We start from the raw sequence: 9,406 nt of genomic DNA, 5'->3' as shown, positions 1-9,406 counted from the left end.
CCATTAGCCAAATACAAACACTAACACAGTATTACAAGCAAACAAATATTAACACAACACCCTAATGTACTTCAAAGTACAACGCTTTTGTAATATAAAATAGTTTCAACAATTATTCTAGGGTCCTGGCACTAACTTAAGTGTGTTCCCCATATTACAGGAATCATACCGAAAAACTAAACAACAACAACGCCAACCCCTCTACGTTAAAGGAGTTAAAGTACCCACGCACCCTGGTTCAGCCCCCTTGTGCATATGCATCATGATACAGTCTTTAATTATGTGATTCCATATTACTCTTTTCCCACACGGGGAGTCAGCAGGGTTTGACTCCAGGACCTTCAGCCCAACCTCTTCCACTTGAGCTAAAGGAGTGGCTGGTAGGAGCAGTAAGCTGTTATCCTCTGTGTGCGTTAGCCCACAGCGCAGGGCACAGCACTCTTGGCCTACAGGTTACACAAGCATTGGAGAGCGAGCTGTGGGAGGTTTTTTTCCCCCCCGCCCCCTAGACTTAGAAACTTGAAATATTTATTAACTTTTCCTCATATTTATTGCAAGATACAAGGGTAAAGAACAATTTTAATGGTAAGACTTCTGGTAGTGTGCATGGGCATCAGGTCCACCAAACTTCTTGGACTTGCAACGACGAGGATCTGCAACCGGTAAGGTCCTATCATACTGGATTAAGATGTCCTTGATTTCCTTCTTGGAAGCTTCATCAACATACTTCTGATAATAAGCCACCAATGCTTTGGAAATAGATTGACGAATTGCGTAGATTTGTGCTACGTGGCCGCCACCCTTGACACGGACTCTGATGTCAACACCAGCGAAGCGTTCCTTGCTCAGGAGGAGAACAGGTTCGAGCAGTTTGTACTGCAGGGTTCTGGCTCAATCATTTCCAGGGGTCTTCCATTCACTTTAATGAGACCATTTCCTCCTTTGCAGTGAGCAACAGCTGTAGCTGTTTTCTTCCGTCTGAAGACCTGGACGCCCTGCAGGGGCCCTTTGGCCGGCATGGCTCCTCCTTCCACCAGGTAGGCAGAGTCCTGAGTTCTGTGCCTGGCTCTGGGGGCAGACTGTGGCCTAGTGATTACAGCTAGCTTAGCTAGGGCACATTCAACCAGGAAAGCAGCCTGGCTGAGATTTGACTCTGTGGTGGCAAAAGCCTGGGGTTCTAGTCATAGATCAGCTTGAGGTGACCTTCCGCAGCCTCTCAGCTACCCTCTGTGTGAATGGGGGGGATGGCACTTGCCTGCCTCCTACAATGAGGGCACAAGGCCTTCGTCACCAGGACTATTTCTGTGCAGTTCATGCCCTTACCATCAGTCAGTAGAAGAGATAAGCCCAGAGCTCCAGCTCCCGGGTCAGTGCACTTCCCCCAGGCTGGTGTGTTCAGGCCTGGGGAGGGCGTATGAGCAGGTGTGGCTGGGCTGCCAAATGCAGGACTCTTGACCCCTTCTCCTTTATATCTCCCACCCCTCAGGGCATCAGGTGAAGGCTGCTGCCGGTGCAGCTCCCCAGCATCCCAGAGCCAAGGGCTGGGGCAGCTGGCTGTGGGTGTTTAACCCTCTGCCTGCCAGAGCCGCTTTGAGGTCCCGTCACACTGTCACGCTGCCCTACAGACACTGCCGTATTTTCTAGGCACGTCCCATGAGCCCCCCAGGTTCCCAGGCCCCACAGCAGGCTGCTCAGCACAGAGCAAACATCATTTTCAAAGGCCCCAGGAAGGAGGCTGTGGGGCTCCAGGCCAGCCTGGTCTGGCCTCCCTTAATGAAGCCATTAGATTTGGACTTTTTCCTTAGGGGGAAGGGGAGAAAAATGCACAAAAGGAAAGCCTTTTCCAGTGGCCCTTGTGCCAGTGCTGGCAGGAGCCATGTTTGCAGCAATACATCATCAATGGGACAGTATCTAGTGATGTATTGCCCTAATACATCACCATAGCAACACTGCTCTAATAATGTATTATTCTAATGTGTTACCCGAGCGCACATTCTCCCCGATGATGTATGGCTGGTATCACAGCGCTTCGCAGAGCCCCCGACGCAGCAAAGACTCTTCCGAGTCCAGACCACCAGGCTCAGGGCTAGGCACGCTGCCTAATGGGACCCACATCCCAGGCTGTGAACAGGGTCACCTGCTCGTCAGCTGGGGAGACGCCTCGAGCTGCACTAGGGGACGTTGCTGGAATCTCTTCGCTTTGTGATAAGCACCTTATGCAGTCAAACGGGGCATTGGGGACTGGGTGGGCTATTCAAACCCATGAGTTGGGTAACCTTTCTAAGGGAGATGTGCTGGCTGGAGGGTGAGCAGGTGCTGTGCAAGCGCCCCCCCTCCCCCTTCCTCCACACAGCTCTGCTGAGGCACCTCTGCCCAGACCCACAGCACCCACAGCTGTTCAAGGCCTGGGATCTGCTGTTGCCCCTCAGCCCTGACTTGCAGCCCTCCTGGCGCTCTGCACCTTCCTGAGACGATGCACATTCTACCAAGGAGAGAGTCACACCCATGCCCCCTTCCAGAGGACGATTAACCCCCATGCACCGTGGCTGGTTCACACCTGTGCTGCCCACCGCCAAGGCTGGGTTGACCTTCTCTCCCACCCTTGAGGCAGAGCAGCAGGAAGGGGAAGCTTTTCTTATTTGTGGAAATGTCAGTCACAACTTGAAAAGAATTCCTCTCCTGGCATTTCCAAAGTTCAGAAGGGAAACTGACAGGCTGGTTTATACATTTCCCCAGCCCCTTCCAAGGTATTCAGGGCTGCAGAGCACTCCCAGAGTCAGTTATTAACAGAAAATACCAGCTGGAATTCTCCTGGTTCTGCTGCCACAGGGAAAGCATTGTTTTCGATTCACACTATCTTTTTGACCATCCAAATGCCATTAATTCAGTCACCCCAATGCGTAGGACAGTTATCTGAAATGTTTTCCCAAACAGCTTAGTGAGTATAGAGCAACAATTCATGGAATTGCTAGCGGACATCTGTGTAAAGCAATCCACAGCAAAGAGCTTGTCAGGCAGTGAATGCTTTCTGTGTGGACGCCGGATTCCAAAAAGGAACAGCGAAGCCGAGAGACAGAGAGACTGAATGAATGGCAGGAGAAATCATTTCATCTATGCAAATTCATGCCAACCTCTATGCCCAGCTGTCGTCAGAACGGAGCTCTGCCCCTGCACACTGACATGTCAGAGGACTTTATTGTGGCTTAGACTTTCCTTCCACCAGAACAGAAACCATTCATGGCACAGTGAAAGCGTCCACTTGACATTCCATGCAGCAGGCTCCTGCCTTTAGCAAGTTTCCTAGGAGAGTCTCACCACCAGGCTTCTTCCTTATGGAAGGGCCCCACATGGCTAAGTGCAGCCTCAGGGCCAGACAAGAGCTGAGAAGCGTTTGCAGCGAGGTCTCCTGCATGATACAGAGGCCATCTAACAAGGCAGCTCCTCCGCTTTGAGATACAGAGACCCCTGCTGGAAGCCATCGATAGTTGGAGCTCACTTTTAGAGCTTGTTTTGCTTATGGCTTATTCCTTCCTCCGCTGGGAAGGGAGCTGTAGAGAATGCTGCCTACCTGGAGCTGCAGGAATCCCCATAGACATACTCACTGGTTAGCTGATTGCAACAGCGGAAAATAGAGCCAGCTGGGGTCCCAAATCGGATGTGCACAGCACTCCCTCTGCGAGAATGCCCTGGAACCTGGGCAAGGACCAAGACTGGATGGGAGCCATTCCCAGGCCAAAACCTTTGTCAGGGACAGTTTGCTGAGCTAGAGAACTGCTGCAAAACCCTGGGGAGTAATCATAATGGGGGAGGCGACAGAGGCAAGCTGCCCCACGTTCTGAATGATTATCCCCAAAGTCAAACCCCAGTGCAGTCAGAATCGATCACAGCGATGTGCCTCACCTCAGTATTTATTCTCTCTACTACAGCAGCACCCAGGGGCCCCAGTCAGAGATCAGAGCTCCATTGTTCTAGGTGCTGTACAGACACATAATGCTAGCGGCTATAGTGGCAGGAGTCAGAGGGGCATGGCACATGGGAGGATTCTGCTGAAACCCAGAATCGTTCCCACGTTATAGCACATGGAGCTCACATGGTGACATGTTCAGAGAGGCCCTCAGAGAAGTTCACGGCTGCCCCAGGTACAACTGGGCTGGGCAGAGCGTGGCTCAGCCGTCCTCTGGGGAAACCGATTAGCCACCCTGTGACAGCATCACTAGCAATGGCGCATAACAGATTCCAGATCATTACGGCTCAATATCATGAGATGCCCACATAGTTCTTCAAAAAAGAACTAGATAAATTCATGGAGGAGAGGTCCATCAATGGCTATTAGCCAGGATGGGCAGGGATGGTGTCCCTAGTCTCTGCTTGCCAAGGTGACAGGAGATGGATCACTTGATGATTACCTGTTCTGTTCAATTCATTCCCTCTGGAGCACCTGGCCTTGGCCACTGCCGGAAGACAGGATACTGGGCTCGATGGGCCTTTGGTCTGACCCAGTATAGCCATTCTTATGTTCTTATGTTCTAATTCCAGGAGCCAGCAAGGGTCTGCTATGATGCAGCACATACCAAGCTGGCTGGATTTTATGGCCTTCCCTGACAGGGAGAGATGTCAGGACCCACAGTGGCTCAGCAAGGTGAATTTCAAATGTAAATGCCACTGTGAGAAGCAACATTCAAAATGAAAGGCCTGGTCTAAAGCTGCCCCACAGCAAGGAGCCCAGAGTAGTGCAGAAGCAGGGCTCTTCCTCTCCTTGTGTCACAAGGCAGGGATGGCTATCTTGTACCCTCCATAGGAAATGCTTTGCAAAGCACCAGCTTAGACATTGGCTGCAGGTAAACGGCACCAGACACTCTGTGTTCAGTGATCTCGCAGCCAACCATGGGATGGTGCAACCTGCTTTACTGAGAAGGGGGCTGTTGTCCAGGACACCAGGATGACCCTCCCTTCAGCTTTAATACCCTTCTACAATGTTCCCCCAGAGATGGGCAGAAGGGGCCTGGGTTCCAAATCTTCTTTCCAAGTTCCCTGTGTCAGGATGGCACCCAATGCCGTACCACTGCACCCGCGGTGCTGGGCATGCTCTGGAGGGGAGACTTAAACCTCCCACCTCCTGACCCTGTGGCACAAATTCTGTTGTCGTGTACTAGCCTGAACAGCCCCTGGCAAGAACTCTGCTGTGCAGCCCCATTTAACTGGCAGCCAGGGTGCCCAGGAATTTACACCGTTGGGACAGCAGGGGTGCAGAGGAAAGCAGGAGTCTTATATCTCCAGGACACCAGCTGAACACGTGCTCCTGTTCCCATCATGGTGGTTGCCATGTGGCTGTGGAGAGTTTTTGGAGATTGCCCAAGATGTGAATCCTGTTTGTTGCCACAATCAGGCCAAGTTCCCGGAGCTGCTTCCTGAGTCGCATGGGCCCACCCACATTTCCACCTTCTTCATTCAAAGTGGTCGTTCATTCTCAAGAGCCGTAAGTGGGGCTGGCTGCTCTGGAGTGGCGCCTGAGTGTACTCACAAGCAGGGACATTACTCTGTCTGCCGCCGGGGTCTGCGACAGAACTTTAGTGGGGTTGTACAAGAGCAGAGTGAGTTCCAGCGTGTTACAGCCCTGTTCATAAGTGTTGGCTGTAACTAATGCAGGCCGCCTCCCTGAGCTGCATTTACAATGCTCCAGGAATCCACCTGGGCAGAGATTCCAATCTCTCAATGTTACAGGAGGACGGCAGTGACAAATTACAATGTCTGCAGCAGAGAAAAAGGGAAATGGAGGGACCCAAGGAGGAATGATTGCATTATCAATAACACTTCCAATAGCTGATGGATGAGGACACCCAAATGATTTTTAAGAGTTTCAGTGGAAATCTTCCAAATGGCAGAGAGGGAGGTAGAGTGTATATTAATCCAAGTCCTGCTGAGGATGTCCTGTGGGGCTGGGCGTACCGGAGCCACCCGCAGGCAGAATGTGTGCTTAGCATCACACTTTAGACAGCACATTTAATAGCAGAAAAGTGCTTGGTGTTTGAATGGTCGGGATAACACAGTTCCTGTGTCCTCACCTCAGAGGGAGGTGGAGGTGGAGGGGCGGGGAGGGGGGGGAGTTAAAACTCATGAAGCTCTTTGGCGAGGCTCAGCTGGAAAGTACTGGAATATATTGGTGCCCAGCTGCCAAGGTGATTGGGGTATTGCAATCAATAGATAATATAGCGATAACAACAGTAAGACTCAAATCCCAGTATGTGCATTGGCTCCAAACACTCTAGCTGGAGAAACCCTCCGTGAGCATTGCCCTGTCCGCAGGAGAGCTAACAAAGGGGAAGGCGGATATGGCAGATTGGAAACACTTTAGAAACACATTTCTAGGGGGCTTGAGAGCCTTGCCAAAGGGCTCAAGTCCATCGCAGCAAAGGCCTGCCCCACCGAGTCACGTTAGCAATGGCACTGAATGGAAGGGGTGTCTGGGCACAAGGCCCTATAGGACAAGAATCGGGAAGGAGCCAGGGCCTTGCGCCGAAGGCATGACTTTGTCACTGTTACTTTTATATACACCAGCATCCGGGGGGGGGGGGGGGGAAGTGTGTGTCAGTGAGCGTGCGTCAGTCATGCCCCTAGGAGGAGAATGTATTGTTAGCAAGTAAGCATATCCCAAGTGCTCTTAATTCCTACAAAGTGGCTTTAACCCACCTAGGCCCCTTCACACCAGCTCCATCCCCCACTCCTCAACAAGAGCCATATCAGCGTAGTTGGCCCATCTCGGCACTCTGTAGGAGTCCCGGGTGTGTGTGTCCTGGGCCACAGAGATTGTTACCTGCCAGAACAGCCCAGGAGGACCATTGGCATCTGGGTGCAAGTTAGTTCAGCCATCAGGCACTCTAACCTGCCCCGAGGGCAGAACAGGCCCCATCAGTCCCAGCACCGGATGGGACGGCTGCCTTCACCCCACACTGCTCTGCCCCTCATCGAGTCATCAAGCCCTGTTCCAGCGTGGGGATGAACGTGACCCATAGGCCCTAGAGCTGCAGTCTGTCCCACCAAGTGCAGTCTGCCTGTGAGTTCTCTGGCTGAAGGATTTTCATGCACAGACTCGTGCTGGTGATGTTACCAGAGTAGCGTGGCCTCTCCTTTACCTAGCTGCAGAAAGGGAGTTCCCCAGTTTCTGTGAAGGAAGGAATCCCAAGAGCTTTCTGGGAAAGAGAAGCACACAGAGAGGTTGTGCAATGGAATTCTGCTTGGTTTATGGGATTTTTTTTCCCCCTGGGCCCAGGGTGGCTGTGTATGGAAATACTTTCTGGCAATAAACAGCGTCTATTAGATCTAGGTGGCATCTGATGACAGACCGTTTCATGTGAAAAATCAGGAGCTTAAAGGAGGCACCATCTCTTGGTCTTTCATGGGGCAGAATTCACAGCGCAGCCGATCATTCCACTATGATTAAGTACAAGCATTTCCTTCAAAGTGTAGGCGTGTGTCCTCTCATATTGCTTACATGGCATCATGGACAGTCGATAAGTGCTATGATGCCATCCATTAGACACAGCCTAGTAAAGGCTACCATGGTGGAAATCTAGCAGCCAGTGTTGTTTTGCTTTGGAAACCAGCAAATCTCCAGGCTGAAGTTTCCAAGGATAATCTGTAAACTGAATGCTGATTAATATTATTGTTATTGGGAAAGGCTGTGCTAACTTTGCTTGGCTGCCAATTGCATGTGTTGATTTTTTCATGCCAAAGAAAAGTGGCAACTCCAGAAAAGCTGAAATTTTCAGTGTCCTTTCTCTTAAAAGCAGCTAACGCCTTGTGGGAAAGTCTGAGCCCCCTTCTGCCCGTGTCTGGTAGCTCTGTATTGCTTAGCACGTTTGCCTAGACACAGGAACTTTATTTCTTCTAAAGTCCCCTGGGCTCCTCCTGTGAAGGCATGCGCCTCTGACATTCCCACAACCCTCAGCTGTGCTGCCATGATCAGAGGATTTGGCTGTCAGGAGCAGGCATAGATGGACCCGTTGGGCTGAGTGTATTTCTTTTAGGCCATAAACTCTTCGGGGCAAGGACGCTGCCTGGGAAGTAACTGGCATTTCCATAATCCAGCTACTACATAGTGAGGATGAGGATTTGGAGTGGTGTGACATGGTCTTGCACCTGGACAATCTCTCTGGTGCCAAATCTCGCGCTGAGAGGCTGACCTTTTATTTACGGAAGGAAGTAGCTCCATTGTGCTTCAGTGGCAGGGTCCCAGCACAGCCTGACGTGGTGAATCAGAAAACGCTATAGCTTGGTGTCTGTGTGTGACCTCTCCACAGTACACGCGGGATGCCTGCACTGCTTGCTGTCAGGCAGACTCACTCTTGAGCCACTTGGCAATGCACTGTGACCCATGATGATTTATGTGGCACTTGTGCAATTGATGTGCTTTGTGCCTGGGGACAGTTAAATGGTAGCGCTGTCATTAGTTTAAGAAGAGGTTAAAGGTGATCAATAACAAGGGTTTCATGCCCAATTGATCATCCTTTGCGATTTATTTCTGGCTTTTGCCTCTCATCCCATGGTGCTTTTAGAAATAGTAATTAAAGATGGTACAAATGTTCCACTAAGCAGAATATCAAACACTCAAAAGACTGATTCAAGAGTTCCCCTCTTAATGACTCTGAACGGTGCATGTGACATCTGTCTGTCCGTTCCCCAGCAGTGGCGAGGCCCAGACAAATGGGAGCAGTTATGGGTTTTCTCTGCTCTGATGTTCTGCACTAATGAGCAGCCACCTCCACTAGAATTCTGCTTCTAGCACAAGATGCTAGAGGAGTCAGTATTCAGACTCCATCAGAGGAAACAGCCAGTGATTTGTGGTGGTGGGGTGGAAAGTGAAGGTAGGACAGTATGAGAGGACCAGCGTGTACAGAAAGCTTCTCTACACACCAGGTTGTCAGCTCTCATTCTCCAGCCAGGCTGCAGCACAGACACTGCGCCCCAAATTCGGCTATTATAGCAAGCACAGGACTATACCTCGGAGCCCTGACTGGAGACCTAGGTAATATATTGGCAGGCCTTAAAGCGAGTGCGGCTGGCACTGATTTATCCTTGGCCAGCTCAGAAGAAATCTGGCTCTTGGCATGCCCAATGGCTAAGCAGAATAAGCCCGAGATTACCCCATGGGACAGAAGGGGTTAACTAGTGTAAGTAGAGTACTGTCCCCAGATCACCTTCCCCTACTCCTGTGAGAGACTGAACAAGGTCTCAGTCGGCTCAGACCGGGGCCTGGCCCTTACAGAGTCCCAGGCCAGCCTTCTACTGCCTTGAACTACAGCCCATCTGCCTGACCCTCAGCCCTGTCTGCCCACTCAATGGGACTCCAGCACTGCAGAGCCAGCAGGAAGCCTGCAGACCTGCCCTGCTGAACTCAGCCCAGCTCTGC

The 9,406-nt window shown here is 51.2% G+C and overlaps 1 pseudogene; it reads right to left on the bottom strand.

Annotated features, from left to right (window-relative positions):
• Positions 1-577: 577 nt before the first annotated feature.
• LOC141974533 (small ribosomal subunit protein uS9-like) lies at positions 578-1,019 on the bottom strand (annotated as a pseudogene).
• Between the last annotated feature and the right edge of the window lie 8,387 nt (positions 1,020-9,406).

Source organism: Natator depressus, chromosome 19 (assembly GCF_965152275.1).
Source record: "Natator depressus isolate rNatDep1 chromosome 19, rNatDep2.hap1, whole genome shotgun sequence".
Taxonomy (NCBI): domain Eukaryota; kingdom Metazoa; phylum Chordata; order Testudines; family Cheloniidae; genus Natator; species Natator depressus.
This window is presented reverse-complemented; position numbering and strand designations above follow the sequence as displayed.